The sequence below is a fragment of the Benincasa hispida genome, chromosome 4 (genome assembly GCF_027475165.1).
Source record: "Benincasa hispida cultivar pf3 chromosome 4, pf3_genome.v1.1, whole genome shotgun sequence".
NCBI classification, from domain to species: domain Eukaryota; kingdom Viridiplantae; phylum Streptophyta; class Magnoliopsida; order Cucurbitales; family Cucurbitaceae; genus Benincasa; species Benincasa hispida.
The window spans coordinates 52,111,008-52,129,697 of NC_143481.1; the positions used below are offsets into that span (position 1 = coordinate 52,111,008).

General features: G+C 32.8%; 1 long non-coding RNA gene and 1 pseudogene across 3 annotated transcripts in view; both read left to right on the forward strand.

Moving 5' to 3' along the window:
* Positions 1-2,993: 2,993 nt before the first annotated feature.
* LOC150036799 (uncharacterized) overlaps positions 2,994-18,690 on the forward strand; it is a 31,346-nt gene continuing 15,649 nt past the window's right edge. The window contains exons 1-4 of one of the 3 annotated variants that reach the window (XR_016528872.1): positions 2,994-3,317; positions 3,433-3,564; positions 3,988-4,095; positions 11,463-11,564. This is a non-coding gene — a long non-coding RNA (uncharacterized LOC150036799). The remainder of the gene's footprint in view (positions 3,318-3,432; positions 3,565-3,987; positions 4,096-11,462; positions 11,565-18,690) is intronic. The other 2 variants (XR_016528873.1, XR_016528874.1) reach the window with 2 other exon arrangements.
* Positions 8,052-9,545, forward strand: LOC150036800 (uncharacterized; annotated as a pseudogene).

Genomic DNA, 18,690 nt, shown 5'->3' on the forward strand with positions numbered 1-18,690 from the left:
TAGGAGCAAATTCAATTTTGCAAGACTATATCCCTAGTTATTTACCCGGTCTTACCTCTAAAATGTGAGACTTATTAAGCAGCTATGTTGAGCCACTCTCAGCATTGTAGATTAAAGGATAATTTCGAATAACTAGGAGTTCATAATTAGCTCAGGATTGAGATCGAGTTACCTTAGGTCATCGAGTTGAAATGGTCAGTTTTAACCGTAAACAGTGATATAAAGAAAAGTGACTATTTCATGGTCCAGTCTTATGCAAACATCTTTTCCATAGGATGCCTCCACTTGCATGTCTCCACATGAATGATTTCAAGATTACATCGTTTGTATCAAATACTTCCAGGTCACATCCATAGTGTCCCCAAGATAAGGTACTCAACTTTATCCTCTTACTTATAAACTGTTTTGGCTATATACTCAAACTTGATCGTCTTTTATGTCTCTACATAAAGTTTAAGTATTCATGCTAGTCAGGGTTCGTTTAGTTTACATGTACAATAACAACATTATTAAATGAACCTTAATAACAACTTTATTGTAAATATAATAATTTAAATATTACAAACTGCAAGTTTTAGGACATACAACCCAATAGTAACACTGTTGACTAAAGAGATTAATATTTCATAGGATGACCGTATGTAACTCAATCTCTCTGAGTGATTTATGGACTCATGTCTATGAGGCTATCCTTTGATTTGTATGATGAGAGATGGCTCGAGTTGCCGACTCAATCAACCTACCATTTTGAGGACTTGTCCAAGTGCAGAACTGGGAACATAAGTACACAAGATGGAATTTACTCTTTGTTGTCTTTAGAATAAGTAGATGAATGGTTCCCTTAAATGCTAGTTCTGAGTCTTGGAAAAAGGGTACTTGCCCTCTCATTGGCCTGAGAGGGACTAGGATTTATGGTAGGACCATAAATAGATTGTTTATTAGAGAGATCGGTGGTACTTAAAGAGTAAGAGGTAATTACAGGGGTTAAACGATAATTTGACCTAGCTATAATTACGAAAAACTCGTGAAGAATCGACTTACTTATAGTGGTTAAATAGGGACACAAATATATTCTACAATGCAAAGAATGTAGTTGTAGGTCTTTAATGGAGTGACCCATAGTTAATGTACGACATTAATATAATTAAAGAGTTTAATTAGTTAATCTTTGATCATTGGAGCTTCTAATCTGTAGGTCAACTAGGTCTCCCTTGTAGCTTGTAATAGGTAAAGAAGAACTAATAGTTTTGAAAGAATTTGAAATGTTCAAATTTATTAAAGGGATATTTATTAATTATAAATGATATAATTAAAATAATATATACAGATCCATTATTATGTAAACTTAATTTTGGATAAGATTCATAATTAAATTTATAATAAAAGGAGACTTTTTGTATTTGAATAAGATTCAAATATGAATTAGATTCATATTTAGAATTAATATGAATGAGATTCATATTAAAATAATCTACAGGTTATGAAGGAGATATATATTTGAGTAAGATTCAAATATTTAAATTAAATGTATTTGAATTAGATATTTAATTTTGTAAATTAATTTAACTAAAGCTAGCATTAATGTTTCTTTGGAAAGGATAATTATTTTCGTTAATTTAAGTCAGTATAATTTAATTTAAATAGAGAAAATGTGATGTTGGTGGTTTTTTGGGAGAGGAAGTTTTTTTTTTTTTTTTGTGTTGTTGGTTATTGTACAGAAAAACTCCTCCACATGTTCTTCTCCTCTCTCTCAATGAATTTAACAGAGAAGCGAGTTCTTTGTAAAAACTCTTGGAAGAAATTCAATTCCTTTTTATCTCTTTTAAAAGGCAGTTCTCACAAATTGGTCCTTGCTAGACTTTTTGGTGGCATCTTGTTACTGTTTATGGAAGAAAGTAAATCACCAAAAAAGGGTGTCGAAGAAAGACATTTAGAGGCCAAATCTGTATGCACGTTGCCCATTCATATAGTGACTTATGTAAAAGGGTAAAAGTCTTAAAACTTAGAAAGTAAATCAGATCTCATTTTCCACCAAATAGATTTTATAAAGTAAGTCAGCTTTCATTTTCCATCAAATATTAGGTTATTTGTCATTGTATTTCCGTTACTTTCTTAATTGATTAATAGTTACAAATCTTAAAAGACTCCTAATATCCAAAAAGAGAAAACCATTCAACTAATTGTGGATGTGGAGGCTTACACTTCTTAATAATAATGTCAATAAAAAGCAAAGTAGATGAAAATTGGTTAATAATTTCAATTAAGTTTTGGACACAATTAATTAAAAAAAACCGTAGATTTGTAAATAAAATTAGGAGATGAATATTGGTTAATAATTTCATTGTATTTAGGCATTTTGTTGGTTGTAAAAGGTGTGAGTGAGTGGAATTATGTGGTGTTAATGGATGGGAGTAGGTGTCATTTTGTTGTAATTTTTAATATAATATTTAGAAATTTTAATATAATGTTTCTCTCTCACCAAACAGTAACCATGCAACTTCTTCTTCTTCTTCAATCAAAACAAAAAAACAATTGCAGAGCAGCTTCACTCTCACTTGCAAGCTACCAAACTTTTTATTCTCTGTAATCTAAGTAAGAGCTACTACCAATTACCATCTTGTTTTATTTAACACTCCAATAATAATCACTCAATTCTCTCATGCCTTGCAAAATTTAATTCTTTTCTAATTTTTGGATTAACTAATCTCATCACTTTAATTTTACTTCCTGTAATTTAATTTAGAAAACCCATCTCAACCCTTTTTTCAATTAATTTATGAACCTGAGTAACAAATTATTATTATTATTATTTGAAATGAATGTGTTTATTTGAAATTAAATAAATGAAAATATAATAATTAACCAAATTAAACTTGAAGCAGCGGTTAATGATTCCTCTTATTTTTACCAGCAACGGCTATGAGGCAACCGGCAACCGGCAACGGCTATTTTTTTTAGTGTGGTCGGTGAAAAGGGGGAGCGGCCCCTCTGCTTCACTCATATAATTTAAATTTTTTTTCACTCATACGAGAAAGCTGTATTCTATTTTCTATCCCTTTCGTATTCTCATCTTCTCCTTCCAAATTCCCCAAATTCCCAATTCCAAATTCCTTTCTGTGCAGCAGATCGAAGACCTTAAAGCATTCAGATTCCTCAATCGCCGACGTAGATCCTCTCCGATCTGCTTTCAATCCGCTCCTCCAATGTTCCTCATTGACTGGTTCTATGGCGTCTTGAGACCGAGGGAGGCCAAGATCCTCTTTCTCGGCCTCGATAATGCCGGAAAAACCACCCTCCTCCATATGTTGAAAGAAGAGGTTTCAATTCATTTCTTCCATTTCCCTTTATTCCATTTCTGTTTTTACGATCTGGGTATAAACCATCTGTTTTGTTTCATATATTGTTCTTTGTTTCTTTCTTTGCTTGTTCTAGAGGTTAGTTCAGCACCAGCCTACCCAGTACCCCACCTCCGAGGAGAGGGGTATTGGAAAAATCAAATTCAAGGCCTTTGATTTGGGTGGACATCAAATCGCTCGTAGAGTCTGGAAGGATTATTATGCCAAGGTAACCGACAACGCTGTTCTTCTCAAACTCAAGCTTTTTCTATTTCCATTTCTGTTTGATTTCTTTGCTTTTGTGGTCAGTATTTTGGGCGTTAGCTTCTGTTGAGAAACCAATTTCCTATGAAATGAAGAAGAACTACCTCTCAATGCTTGTACCTTTTACAGCTTCTCATATGAGTGAAGTAGAGGGGCCGCTCCCCAGGCACAATTAATTACTTTTCAAAATTCAAATTAAAATTTCTTTTTCCTCTTCTTCTTCTTCTAATTAAAATACTAATTGCTTGAATTATGTTCTTCTTATTTTTGTTTATAATTATGGATTTTCTATGGAACTCTATTTTTCTCTTCTTTCATTTGATCTATGGATGGTGTGTAATTAAAATTATTTGATCTCTTCCTTAATTTTCTTCTTCTTCATTATTAGGTTCTAATTAATTCTCTAATCAATCTTCAACCAAAATGAGGCGATGAAATCCCAAAATTATGCACAACAAATTGAGGAACATTCATTCCTACGCATCGGAATCCGGTGGTAAGTAATTTACCTTTGTTTATTGTCTTCAATTTTAATTAATTAACCTTAATTATTGCACCAAGCCTTTCCTTGCTTAATTAATCGTGATTATTATTCTAATTATATATAGAGTATGTTAAATTCATATCGACATCCCTGGAAAGAGGGATTTAATTAGGTTTTTCCTGTTACATTCTCTCTTTCATTTTTTTTAATATGTGACTTTTTAGATTGTTGTTTATTATTATAGTTCTCTTTTATTTGATTCAGATGTGGTTTGTTGTTAATTATATTTGGTTACATTCTCTCATTCATTTTTTTTAATATGTGACTTTTTAGATTGTTTTAATTTATTATAATTTCACTTTTATATTTTATTGATTACTTTTATATTTTATTTGATTCAGATGTGGATTGTTAATTATATGAGTGATGTTTTAGTTTCACCTTATTGTTATTCTTGGTAGATTTTTTTTTTCTTCTTTTAAAGTAGAATATTGAAATAAATTTCTTTGAGACTAAGTATAGTTTATTTAATATTTTTTTGCACGGATGGTTTAATTGTTTTCACTCGTGACATTCTTTTGTTTGTTTGTTACATTGTTTCTACTATGGATTCGATTTCTCTTATCTCATAATGTGACATTCTTTAATTAGTTCCATTTTTGTATTCTCTATTTTATTAATTTTTGGTATTTTTTAAATTTCACTTTTTGTTCTCTATTTTAATTTCTTTTTTTTATTCTTCTAGCTTTATTTGGTCCGGTTCCACTAGTAAATTTCAACATTATTATTTCTAATGTTATTACTGGATTGTTTCAATTTCCCCCTCTTCTATGATCTCTTTTTGTCTTTTAGTTTTTAATATTTTGGGTTATATGCTAAGGGTTCAAAAAGTACCTTTTCCTTTAGAGTGTAACATTATCACTCCCTTGTCTTATTAGTTTCACTTTTTTAAATTTATTAGTTTTGTGTTTAATGTTACATATTATTGTAAGTCTCTTGACAATGTTAACTTTTTGTGTGTTTTATTATTTTTGGTACTTTCTTCTCTTACTTATTTGATTATATTGTATTTCTTTGGATGTAGCATTTATTTGTACTGTCATAGTGGTCATTTGCACTATGGATGGTTCAACTATATCTTTCATCTTTCTTTTCGTATTCCTTTTAATATTATTATATTTTTTGTACTTCTTTGGTAACCATTTGGTCATTTTTTCTTTTGGCATAATTGCATTTTGCACTATGGATGGTTTTTTTTCTAACAATATGTGTCATCTTGAGTATCAGTTTTTGTATTGTTATTTATTTTTTGGTACGTTTTTATTTATTCATTTGGACATTTTTAGAAATAGATTCTTATGTGTTGGATAAATGTAGAATTTATATATCTTTAGACATGCCTTTCCATTAATGGATAAGGTTTTAATTTTTTTCACCCTTAGTCTATGTTGTGTTATCGTTTTTGTTTTATTTTATTTGCTTTTTACCATAATTTGGTGGGGTGCGCACTCTTCAAATATCCTCATCCAGTTTCACATTATTCTTTTCTATTTTATTACTCTTTGTACATTTTTATTCTTTTCATTTAGTATTTTTTACAGAAGATATTTTATATATATTTCTTTCGGACCCAAGGTGAAATAACTATTTATTTTGTTTGGCATGGATAGTTTAATTTTTTTTCACTCTTTCTCTTATTGTTTTGGCATTATATGGTTTGTTCAAAATTTTTCACTTTCTTTATTCTCTGTTTTATTATTTTTGGTGTATATATATATATTATTTTACGCATTAGTTGAAAAAAATCACTTTCTCTGTTGTGTGACATATTCTTCTAGTTTAATTATGTTTTGTTCTCTATTATGGATTGTGTTTGGTATATTTTTTCTATATGGATTGTTCTAATCCATATAGAAATCTTTATGAAATTTAGAGCAATTATGGATGATTACTCATTTAGTTGTTTAAATAGATTATTATATTTTGTTTCATTTATATCAAATATAGTATTTATTTTTCTTTTGGCATGGTTGTATTTATATAGTTTTGTATGCACACTTCTCTTTTGTGTGAGTGACATGAATTTGGTACATTTGTTTGTTTATTTAACTATGAATGAGCTATCATTCTTTCTCTTCAAAATAATTCATTTATAAGCATATGTATTTCTTGACTATTATTTGTTGATTTTTTTGCAAAATATTATTTTTTTGAAGTACTATATTTCTCTTAGTTTTATCATTTTTTGGTTCTAATTTTTAATTCGTCACTCCCTCTTCTATTTTAGTTTACTTTGTGTATTATTAGTTGGGATATTGTTTCGTTAGTTAAATTTGTGCAAGCACATCATATTTTTATAATATATTTCTTTGGTATATTGCTTTAGTTTTACTTTGTGCATAATATTTTTATTTGTTAGCTTTGTTAGTTATTTAATACAGTGCATTGTTGAACATTATATTTTTATAATATGTTTCTTTTATTGGACTTTATTTTAGTTCTACTATTATCAATATTGTTTGAATTATAGATTGTTCAAATAATTATCATTTTTCTCTTCTAGTGTCCATCAATAGATTTTTATATTATTTTCTAATCATAATTTTTCTCTTCTAGTTTCACTTTTATATTTTATTTGATTCAGATGTGGACTGTTCTAATTTGTAGATTTTTATATGTGTGATGTTCTAGTTTCACTTTATTGTTATTTTTTGTAGATTTTTTTTTCTTCTTTTAAAGTAGTATTGAATTAAATTTTTTTGGGACTAGAAGTATAATTTTTTAATACTTTTTTTGTCCGAATGGTAATTGTTTTCACCGTAAATTTTTCGTGACATTCTCTTGGTTGTTTGTTGTTTCTACTATTATTTTTTCAATTTCTCTCTTCTTATGTTGTCTTATAATGTGACATTCTTTAATTAGTTCCATTTTTTGTATTCTTTATGTTATTATTTTTTGTATTTTCTAAATTTCACTTTTTGTTTTTTCTATTTTATTTGCTTGTTTTTATAGTTCTAGCTTTATTCTTTTTTGTGTGACTATACAAGGGTGAACAGTCTTACCCTTCTCCTTTTCTATGATTTTTTTTTTTTTTTTAATTATGGATTGTCCAAATTTTTATCACTCTCTCTTTTCCTTATTAGTTTCACCTTTTTAAATTTATTAATTGATTTGTTAGTTTTGTGCTTCATTTTACACATTATCATGTTCTTTCTTTGTGTTTTATTATTTTTTGTACTTTCTTCTTTTACTTATTTGATTATATTTTATATCTTTGGGATGTAGCTGTTGGATGAGAAATTTTGAACTGATTACAAGTCACCACGTCGTTTGCTAAATTAACGACGAATTTCTAAAATCATTGACTTTGGGTCAGATGAGAAGACCCAGAGAGAATTCACTAACAAGTGAGGACTCCCAAGACTCCTGAAGTTGCACTCCTATAAGGCAGAAGACTCAGACACAAATACTCTTCCAAGGCTTCTACTTCAAGCTTCCAAGACTCCTGAAGCTGTATCCTAGACTTGACCTTTGAAGATACAAATACTCTTCTAAGACTTCTACTTCAAGCTTCCAAGACTCTTGAAGTGCACTCTAAGGCTTGACCTTTGAAGACAAAAATACAACAAGACTTCTACTTCAAGCTTCTAAGAGTCCCGAAGCTACACAGGAAGGCTTTTTGACCTTTGAAGACATACTCTTCCAAGACTTCTACTCCAAACTTCCAAGACTTCTTCTACAAGAACGTTTTGTGCTTTCCTTCTTCAAATCGCGCATCTACCAAACCGAGAGAGAATCTGATCAAGTAATGATCGAACCACATTACATCAAATCAACTCCAACTACACCAACTTAAGTTCAACTCCACGAAACACGTTTCTCTGGAGATCTCGTATGGCTTTGGCACGCCCAGTGAGACCTTTCCACCTCTCATCTCTCTCTCGTCATCCGAGTCAAGAAACCTACAGATGGCATCAAAGAAAGTTGCATCAAAAGCTACCACCGTCGCAAGCAACACTTACATAAGCTCTGTCATCACGGAGGAAATCTGGGGCCAACTGATGGAATTTCGTAAAGGCGGAATCGTCATCAGAGAAAATCCCTTGTTTGAAAACTATGCTTCTGTTACTGATCTATCAGAGAAGGAATCACATTTTGATGTAGTGTCGGTCATGATGACTGACATAATGACTGAGTCGACCATGGCAGATCTGAGGTAAAGATAAATCTCTTAATGGAGGAGCGAGATCATGAAATCGATGCTTTAAGAAATCAGATACATGCTCGAGATACTGCTGAATCAAGTCAATTCCCAGCTACAAAAGCCCACAAAGGAAAGACTGTCTTGCAAGAAAGTTAGCCACCACAATCTACCTCTGTTGCCTCCCTGTCAGTTCAACAGCTCCAGGATATGATCACAAATTCCATAAGAGCTCAGTACGAAGGACCGTTGCAAACCTCCTTTATGTACTGAGCCATACACAAAGAGAATCGACAACCTGAGAATGCCAGCTGGGTATCAACCTCCAAAGTTCCAACAATTCGATGGAAAGGGCAACCCAAAGCAACACATTGCCCACTTCGTACAAACGTGCGAAAATGCGGGAACAAGAGGAGATCTATTGGTCAAACAGTTCGTCAGAACCCTCAAAGGGAACGCTTTTGACTGGTACACAGACTTAGAGCCTGAGGTGATTGACAGCTGGGAGTAACTTGAAAGAGAATTCTTGAATCGCTTCTACAGAACCAGACGCACCGTCAGCATGATGGAGATGACGAACTCCAAACAACGGAAAGTGGAACCAGTCGTCGACTACATCAATCGATGGAGAGCTCTGAGTCTGGATTGCAAAGATCGATTCACCGAGTTGTCTGCTGTGGAAATATGCACGCAAGGTATGCACTGGGAACTCCTCTATATCCTACGAGGGATTAAACCCCGTACCTTTGAAGAATTAGCGACCCACGCTCACGACATGGAGCTAAGTATCGCCAACCTATGCGGGACTTTCTGAACCACGAATCGAGGAAAGACCCACTTCCTTCAATTCCGACGGCCGGCAACCTCGGTAGAATTTCTCACAAGAAGCTTTCTCAATAATCATCCAGAGAAAGTATCAGAAGTTATTGCATGTCACACTGTCGACATAGTGGAAGTCGACAACAATCATGTGACTGCCGAAGAAGAGACGATCTAGTTTGATGAGATTGTTTACTATGGGTTCTGTCTCTTGACTCTTTGACATGTCGAACATTCTTGTCATCAGAGGCTCCTTCAGTTTCTTGACTCATTGTGGACTTTGGTTTTACAAACTTGAAATATTGTGATTGGGAAACGAAATCACCCACTCCTCTAACATGTCCCCAATGTTCATCCATACCCAATGCTTTAGTTAAAACATCTTCACCTTCATGGACTTTAGCTAATTTATCCTATAAAATATATTACAATTTTCACACAATATCTATGTTATCACAAGTTTCAGACATTATATATATGTCATCTTAAGTTTCACACAATATAAACTTACAATTCGACTGATACATTCTAAGATTCAGAAGAAATGAAGAAAAGAACAAGTCTTCGATCGTATTAAGCCTTCAACTGCTCGATCTTTAGTCTTTCAAAGATCGAGTATGGCCACGGTAGGAAAAGAAGACCAATGTCCAACGACTACTTCTGCTCGTACTTCAACCTTCAAAAGGCTAAGTATATGCACATCAAAGAAAGATCAACCTCCAGCATCTACTTTCGATCGTCTCAAGACTAGCGATCAACGTAAAGGAAGGATGAAAATCTTAAAGCCAACATCATTCCATGAAGAAAACAACGACGAAAAGATTCACGCATCAAGAGGAAATTTTTTATTGACATAAGTACAGAAGGTTTCTTGATAGTGAAGCCAAAACTCATCGTATTGATGAATCCTACAAATGAAGAGGATAATCAAAACCTCGAAATAACAGCTTCTGAAGTTTAAATAAAAGCTCCTCATCGCAAGAGCCTAAACTGCATGATGCTTCTAACCCACATGAGCTTAAGATGTGAACGGACCCAAAAAAAAAAAAATTGTATGAACTACGTTACGACTTGATCCCTTTCATTATAAAGGGTACGTAGGCAACTTAAAGAAATTTAAGTTCAGTCGCGCATAAAAAGGAAAAAATTCCTTCGAACTACATTATGACTTGATCCCTATCATTAAGAAATGAATGTGTAGCTTGAAAGAAACTTCAAGTTCAGTCTAGTTAAAAAAAAAAAGAAAAAAAAACTTGAACTACGTCTTGATTCGATCCCTTTCTTTAAAGGTACGAAGAAAACTTTAGAAATTTAAGTTTGGTCCATCAGAAGAGGTACCACAACCACCTAAGTATAATACTACAAGATTGATGTTGATCATCCCCGTCAAAGAATGACATTCAAATTGAAGATGTTCATCCCTATTAGGGGCAACACAATGGGTGTTCATCCCTCGTAAGGAGCCAACACAGTAAATAAAAGGCACACACGTGGAATGCGCTTCGCTTCCTCTTTAAAAGTAAACTTATACACTTCTCCATCTTCAAGTTTTAGAGGCTCCATCAATGCTTCATCTTCATGCTCAAAGTCTTAAGTCAAGCCAGCCCTTCATGCTGAATCAAACTCAAATGCAAAGAATTTGTCGATGTTTTGTCAAACTCAAGTGTGAAGGTCTCGTCGATGCTTCTCCATATTTAAGTTCAAAGGCTTCATCAATACTTCTCCATCTTTAAGTTCAAAGGCTTCGTATCAGCCTCTCCATCTTTAAGTTCAAGATTGGCATGCATAGCCTCACTAAATCTTCAAGTTAAAGATCAATGTGCATGACTCCGCTCCATCTTCAAGTTCAAGGTGCATGGCTCGGCTCCATCTTCAATGAGGTCTACAAAATCATGACGCAGCTTCGCTTCATCTCCAAACTAATGACGCGGCTTCACTTCATCTTCAAAGACGTGGCGTGGCTTCGTTTCATCTCCAAACTAATGACGCGGCTTCACTTCATCTTCAAAGTTGTGGCGTGGCTTCATTTCATCTCTAAACTACTGACGCAGCTTCGCTTCATCTCCAAGTCGTGGTGTGGCTTCGTTTCATCTCCCCAGGCACAAGGTAAGACTAATTAATTACTTTTCAAAATTCAAATTCAAATTTCTTTTTCCTCTTCTTCTTCTTCTAATTAAAATACTAATTGCTTGAATTATGTTCTTCTTATTTTTGTTAATAATTATGGATTAGGGTTTATAATTGAGTTGACCGTTTGATCTATGGAACTCTATTTTTCTCTTCTTTCATTTGATGTATGGATGGTGTGTAATTAAAATTATTTGATCTCTTCCTTAATTTTCTTCTTCTTCATTATTAGGTTCTAATTAATTCCCTAATCAATCTTCAACCAAAATGAGGCGATGAAATCCCAAAATTATGCACAACAAATTGAGGAACATTCATTCCTACGCATCCGGTGGTAAGTAATTTACCTTTCTTTATTGTCTTCAATTTTAATTAATTAACCTTAATTATTGCACCAAGCCTTTCCTTACTTAATTAATCGTGATTATTATTCTAATTATATATAGAGTATGTTAAATTCATATCGACATCCCTGGAAAGAGGGATTTAATTAGGTTTTTCCTGTTACATTCTCTCTTTCATTTTTTTTAATATGTGACTTTTTAGATTGTTGTTTATTATTATAGTTCACTTTTATTTGATTCAGATGTGGTTTGTTGTTAATTATATTTGGTTACATTCTCTCATTCATTTTTTTTAATATGTGACTTTTTAGATTGTTCTAATTTATTATAATTTCACTTTTATATTTTATTTGATTCAGATGTGGATTGTTAATTATATGAGTGATGTTCTAGTTTCACCTTATTGTTATTCTTGGTAGATTTTTTTTTCTTCTTTTAAAGTAGAATATTGAATTAAATTTCTTTGGGACTAAGTATAATTTATTTAATATTTTTTGCACGGATGGTTTAATTGTTTTCACTCGTGACATTCTTTTGTTTGTTTGTTACATTATTTCTACTATGGATTTGATTTCTCTGTTGTCTCATAATGTGACATTCTTTAATTAGTTCCATTTTTGTATTTTTTATTTCATTAATTTTTGGTATTTTCTAAATTTCACTTTTTGTTCTCTATTTTATTTTCTTGTTTTTATTCTTCTAGCTTTATTTGGTCCGGTTCCACTAGTAAATTTCAACATTATTATTTTTCTAATGTTATTATTGGATTGTTTCAATTTCCCCCTCTTCTATGATCTCTTTTTGTCTTTTAGTTTTTAATATTTTGGGTTGTATGCTAAGGGTTCAAAAAGTACCTTTAGTTGATTTGTTAGTTTTGTGTTTAATGTTACATATTATTGTAAGTCTCTTGACAATGTATTACTTTTTGTGTGTTTTATTATTTTTGGTACTTTCTTCTTTTACTTATTTGATTATATTGTATTTCTTTGGATGTAGCATTTATTTGTACTGTCATAGTGGTCATTTGCACTATGGATGGTTCAACTATATCTTTCATCTTTCTTTTCGTATTCCTTTTAATATTATTATATTTTTTGTACTTCTTTGGTAACCATTTGGTCATTTTTTCTTTTGGCATAATTGCATTTTGCACTATGGATGGTTTTTTTTCTAACAATATGTGTCATCTTGAGTATCAGTTTTTGTATTGTTATTTATTTTTTGGTACGTTTTTATTTATTCATTTGGACATTTTTAGAAATAGATTCTTATGTGTTGGATAAATGTAGAATTTATTTATTATTAGACATGCCTTTCCATTAATGGATAAGGTTTTAATTTGTTTTCACCCTTAGTCTATGTTGTGTTGTCGTTTTTGTTTTATTTTATTTGTTTTTTACCATAATTTGGTGGGGTGCGCACTCTTCAAATATCCTCATCCAGTTTCACATTATTCTTTTCTATTTTATTACTCTTTGTACATTTTTATTCTTTTCATTTAGTATTTTTTACAGAAGATATTTTATATATATTTCTTTCGGGCCCAAGGTGAAATAACTATTTATTTTGTTTGGCATGGATAGTTTAATTTTTTTTCACTCTTTCTCTTATTGTTTTGGCATTATATGGTTTGTTCAAAAATTTTCACTTTCTTTATTCTCTGTTTTATTATTTTTGGTGTATATATATATATATTATTTTACGCATTAGTTGAAAAAAATCACTTTCTCTGTTGTGTGACATATTCTTCTAGTTTAATTATGTTTTGTTCTCTATTATGGATTGTGTTTGGTATATTTTTTCTATATGGATTGTTCTAATCCATATAGAAATCTTTATGAAATTTAGACCAATTATGGATGATTACTCATTTAGTTGTTTAAATAGATTATTATATTTTGTTTCATTTATATCAAATATAGTATTTATTTTTCTTTTGGCATGGTTGTATTTATATAGTTTTGTATGCACACTTCTCTTTTGTGTGAGTGACATGAATTTGGTGCATTTGTTTGTTTATTTAACTATGAATGAGCTATCATTCTTTCTCTTCAAAATAATTCATTTATAAGCATATGTATTTCTTGACTATTATTTGTTGATTTTTTTGCAAAATATTATTTTTTTGAAGTACTATATTTCTCTTAGTTTTATCATTTTTTGGTTCTAATTTTTAATTCGTCACTCCCTCTTCTATTTTAGTTTACTTTGTGTATTATTAGTTGGGATATTGTTTCGTTAGTTAAATTTGTGCAAGCACATCATATTTTTATAATATATTTCTTTGGTATATTGCTTTAGTTTTACTTTGTGCATAATATTTTTATTTGTTATATTGCTTTGTTAGTTATTTAATACAGTGCATTGTTGCACATCATATTTTTATAATATGTTTCTTTTATGGGACTTTATTTTAGTTCTACTATTATCAATATTGTTTGAATTATAGATTGTTCAAATAATTATCATTTTTCTCTTCTAGTGTCCATCATTAGTTTTTTATATTATTTTCTAATTATAATTTTTCTCTTCTAGTTTCACTTTTATATTTTATTTGATTCAGATGTGGACTGTTCTAATTTGTAGATTTTTATATGTGTGATGTTCTAGTTTCACTTTATTGTTATTTTTTGTAGATTTTTTTTCTTCTTTTAAAGTAGTATTGAATTAAATTTCTTTGGGACTAGAAGTATAATTTTTTAATACTTTTTTTGTCCGAATGGTAATTGTTTTCACCATAAATTTTTCGTGACATTCTTTTGGTTGTTTGTTGTTTCTACTATGATTTTTTCAATTTCTCTCTTCTTATGTTGTCTTATAATGTGACATTCTTTAATTAGTTCCATTTTTTGTATTCTTTATGTTATTATTTTTTGTATTTTCTAAATTTCACTTTTTGTTTTTTCTATTTTATTTGCTTGTTTTTATAGTTCTAGCTTTATTCTTTCTTGTGTGACTATACAAGGGTGAACAGTCTTACCCTTCTCCTTTTCTGTGAGTTTTTTTTTTTTTTTTTTTAATTATGGATTGTCCAAATTTTTATCACTCTCTCTTTTCCTTATTAGTTTCACCTTTTTAAATTTATTAATTGATTTGTTAGTTTTGTGCTTCATTTTACACATTATCATGTTCTTTCTATGTGTTTTATTATTTTTTGTACTTTCTTCTTTTACTTATTTGATTATATTTTATATCTTTGGGATGTAGCTGTTGGATGAGTAATTTTGAACTGATTACGAGTCACCACGTCGTTTGCTAAATTAACGACGAATTTCTAAAATCATTGACTTTGGGTCAGATGAGAAGACCCAGAGAGAATTCACTAACAAGTGAGGACTCCCAAGACTCCTGAAGTTGCACTCCTATAAGGCAGAAGACTCAGACACAAATACTCTTCCAAGGCTTCTACTTCAAGCTTCCAAGACTCCTGAACCTGTATCATAGACTTGACCTTTGAAGATACAAATACTCTTCTAAGACTTCTACTTCAAGCTTCCAAGACTCTTGAAGTGCACTCTAAGGCTTGACCTTTGAAGACAAAAATACCACAAGACTTCTACTTGAAGCTTCCAAGACTCCCGAAGCTACACAGGAAGGCTTTTTGACCTTTGAAGACATACTCTTCCAAGACTCCCGTTCAAAATCTTGATGGCAGATTCTTCTCATCTTCAAGGTTTGATGGCATATCCGCCTGATCTTCAAATACTCAATGGCATATTTCCCTTGTCTTCAAATTTTGATCAAGGATACATAACAAGGCAAACCTTTCGAGGATCCTCACTAGGGTGATCAAATGGGAAAGTTGTATGCAGGCAGGGCCCCTTTCCATGACGAACAGGATATACGAGCGGCGCTACAAAGTAGACCTTGGGTGATCGAATGGGAGAGTTATAAGCCTTTGCGAGGCCCCTCTCATGACGATCAGGATACACGAGCTGCACTACAAGTTAGACCTTTCTGAGATCCTCCCTAGGGTGATCGAATGGGAGAGTTGTAAGCCTTTGCGGGGCCCCTCCCATGACGATCAGAATGTACGAACGGTGCTACAAAGTAGACTTTTTTGGGATCCACCTAGGGTGATCGAATGGGAGAGTTGTAAGCCTTTGAGGAGCCCCTCCCATGGTGATCAGGATACACGAGCGCATCAAAGTCGGGTCGATGAGATTAAAAAAAAAAAAACTTGTTTTGTTGTGCTCCTTTGGTTGCACCATAACTCCTACAAAAAAATAATAGAGGGGCAAGTTAGTAAAAAAATAATAAAAAAAAGAGAGCAAAAAAAAAAAAAAATGAGCCCTAATTCCCTATCCTTCCTTCTTTCTCCCTTCTCCTCACTTAGAGTCCTATTGCAATCCAAGTCTGATTGACAAAGGATGGAAAGGACGTGAGAACGAAGGAGATCACACTACAAGATGAAGAAGATCATGCGTCCTACCAAGTATACCTAAGTTTGATGGGATTTTTTTCTACTAATTAGTTGAAATCTGATAAAATCACGGGTTACTCGAACTGAATACTGTTTATTTTGTTGTGGAACTCCGATTCTTGCTGTTTATTTTGTTGTGGAACTCCGATTCTTGCTGAAATTAGTTAAGAGTCAACAAAAAAAGATCATGCTTGATTGGAGGTTGCCTGAATTAGGGGTCACGGTGGAGTTTTGGATCCCCAGATTCAACGGCGAGGAGTTTTGAGCTTAAGACTTGAGAGAATCTGGCATAAGCAAACAGTATGGAGAAGGAAATCTCGCTAAGGCTGGTATCGCTAACCACAAAGCAGATGGCTACTGAGATAAAAAAAAAAAAGAAAAAAATTAATAATAATAATAATAAAAAAGGAGAATCTCGCACGATCTCGCACTCTCCCACAATCTCGCTCTCTCGAATGTCGCTCTCTCCTAAAATCTTGTTCTCTCCTAAAATCTCGCTCTCTCCACTCTGGCTCGAAATGCTCTCGCTGGTCTCGCTCTCTCCCACGATCTCACTCTCTCCAATGTCGCTCTCTCCCACAATCTCGCTCTCTCCTAAAATCTTGCTCTTTCCCACTTTCTCACTCAAAATCTCGCTCTCTCCAACGAGCCAGCCAAATCGGGTGAGATAAATGTCAAATCCGTCCAAAATTAAAATTTGTCCATATCCCAAATTTTATGAATATTCGAATGGTTAACCTTGATATTGAGTTATGAATAAAATTCCGAGTCAAAATTTGGCTATATTCCAAATTTTATCTCAAATTTAAATCAGCCTTAGTTTCTATACTCATTTCCAAGTAAAATTGAACATATCCCAAATTTTTATCTAAAACCAAAATTGATCAAGATTCAATTTCACCCCAAATTCTATTCCAAATTCGAATTAAATTAAATTTTCAATTAAAGTGGAACATTATAAAAGTTCAAATTAAAGTTTACTTGGCTTGTGTGTCAAACGAACAAGATTTCAAATCAAAATTTTGAGCTAAATTCTCATATTTTGATCATGATGGCATCAAATTAACAGAGTAAAAAAAAATCATACCTTGATCTCAAATTACATTCTTTTCAAAATCATCCACCCATACATGCATAAATATCGAAAAGGGGGCATTTGTTGAATGAGAAATTTTGGACCAATCACAAGTCACCACGTCGTTTGCAAAATTAACGAAGAATTTCTAAATCATTGACGTTGGGTCCAATTTTTGACACATCTCAAATTAAACTGAAGACAAGTTTCGATGACGTCACGTGGATGAATCAGATGAGATTAAATTGGTCCAATTTGATAATACTATTTGGGCTTAAAGTCCAAACTATAAAAAAAGTTGAATTGGACCCAAATTCCAGATCAGACCCAAAACAAATTAATTGGGCCCAAGGGTCAGACCCATGGACCAACCAAGCTCACAAAGCCCACTTGAGAACTCTATAAATAGAGAAGTTCTCTTCATTTGTAGGGGCAACATTTTTCTACACTCAGAAAACCCAGAGAGAATTCACTAACAAGCGAGAACTCCCAAGACTCTTGAAGCTGCACTCCTATAAGGCAGAAGACCTTTGAAGACACAAATACTCTTCCAAGACTTCTACTTCAAGCTTCCAAGACTCCTGAAGCTGCACTTCTATAAGGCAGAAGACAAGAAGACACAAATACTCTTCCAAGACTTCTACTCCAAGCTTCCAAGACTTCTTCTACAAGAACGTTTGGTACTTTCCTTCTTGAAGTCAAGCGCATCCACCCAACCGAGAGAGAATCAGAGGATCAAGTACTGATCGAACCACATCGCATCAAATCAACTCCAACATCACCAACTTAAGTTCAACTCCACGAAACACATTTCTCAGGAAACCTCATGTGAACTTTGGCACGCCCAGTGGGACCTTTCTACCTCTCATCTCTCTCTCGTCATTCGAGTCAAGAAATCTACAGATGGCACCAAAGAAAGTTACATCCAAAGCTACCGTCGCAAGCAACACTTACTTGCTCTGTCATCATGGAGGAAATCTATGGCTAGCTGATGGAATTTTCTAAAGGCAGGATCTTCATCAGAGAAAATCCCTTGTTTGAAACTATGCTTCTGTTACTGATCTATTAGAGAAAGATTCACATTTTGATGACTCTGTCATGATGACTGACGTAACGACTAAGCCGACCATGGCAGAGTTGAAGGTAAAGATAAATCTCCTAATGAAGGCTGTAGAGGAGCGAGATCATGAAATCGTTGCGTTAAGAGATCAGATACAGGCTCGAGATACTGCTGAATCAAGTCAATCCCATGCTACAAAAGCCAATGACAAAGGAAAGACTGTCTTGCAGGAAAGTCAGCCACCACAATTTTGCCTCCCTGTCAGTTCAACAACTCAAGGATATGATTACAAACTCCATAAGAGCTCAATACGAAGAACCATTGCAAACCTCCTTTATGTACTCCAAGCCATACACCAAGAGAATCGACAACCTGAGAATACCAGCTGGGTATCAACCTCCAAAGTTCTAACAATTCGACGGAAAGGGAAACCCAAAGCAACACATCGCCCACTTTGTAAAACATGCAAAAAAGCGGGAACAAGAGGAGATCTACTGGTCAAACAGTTCGTGAGAACCCTCAAAAGGAACGCTTTTGATTGGTACACAGACTTAGAGC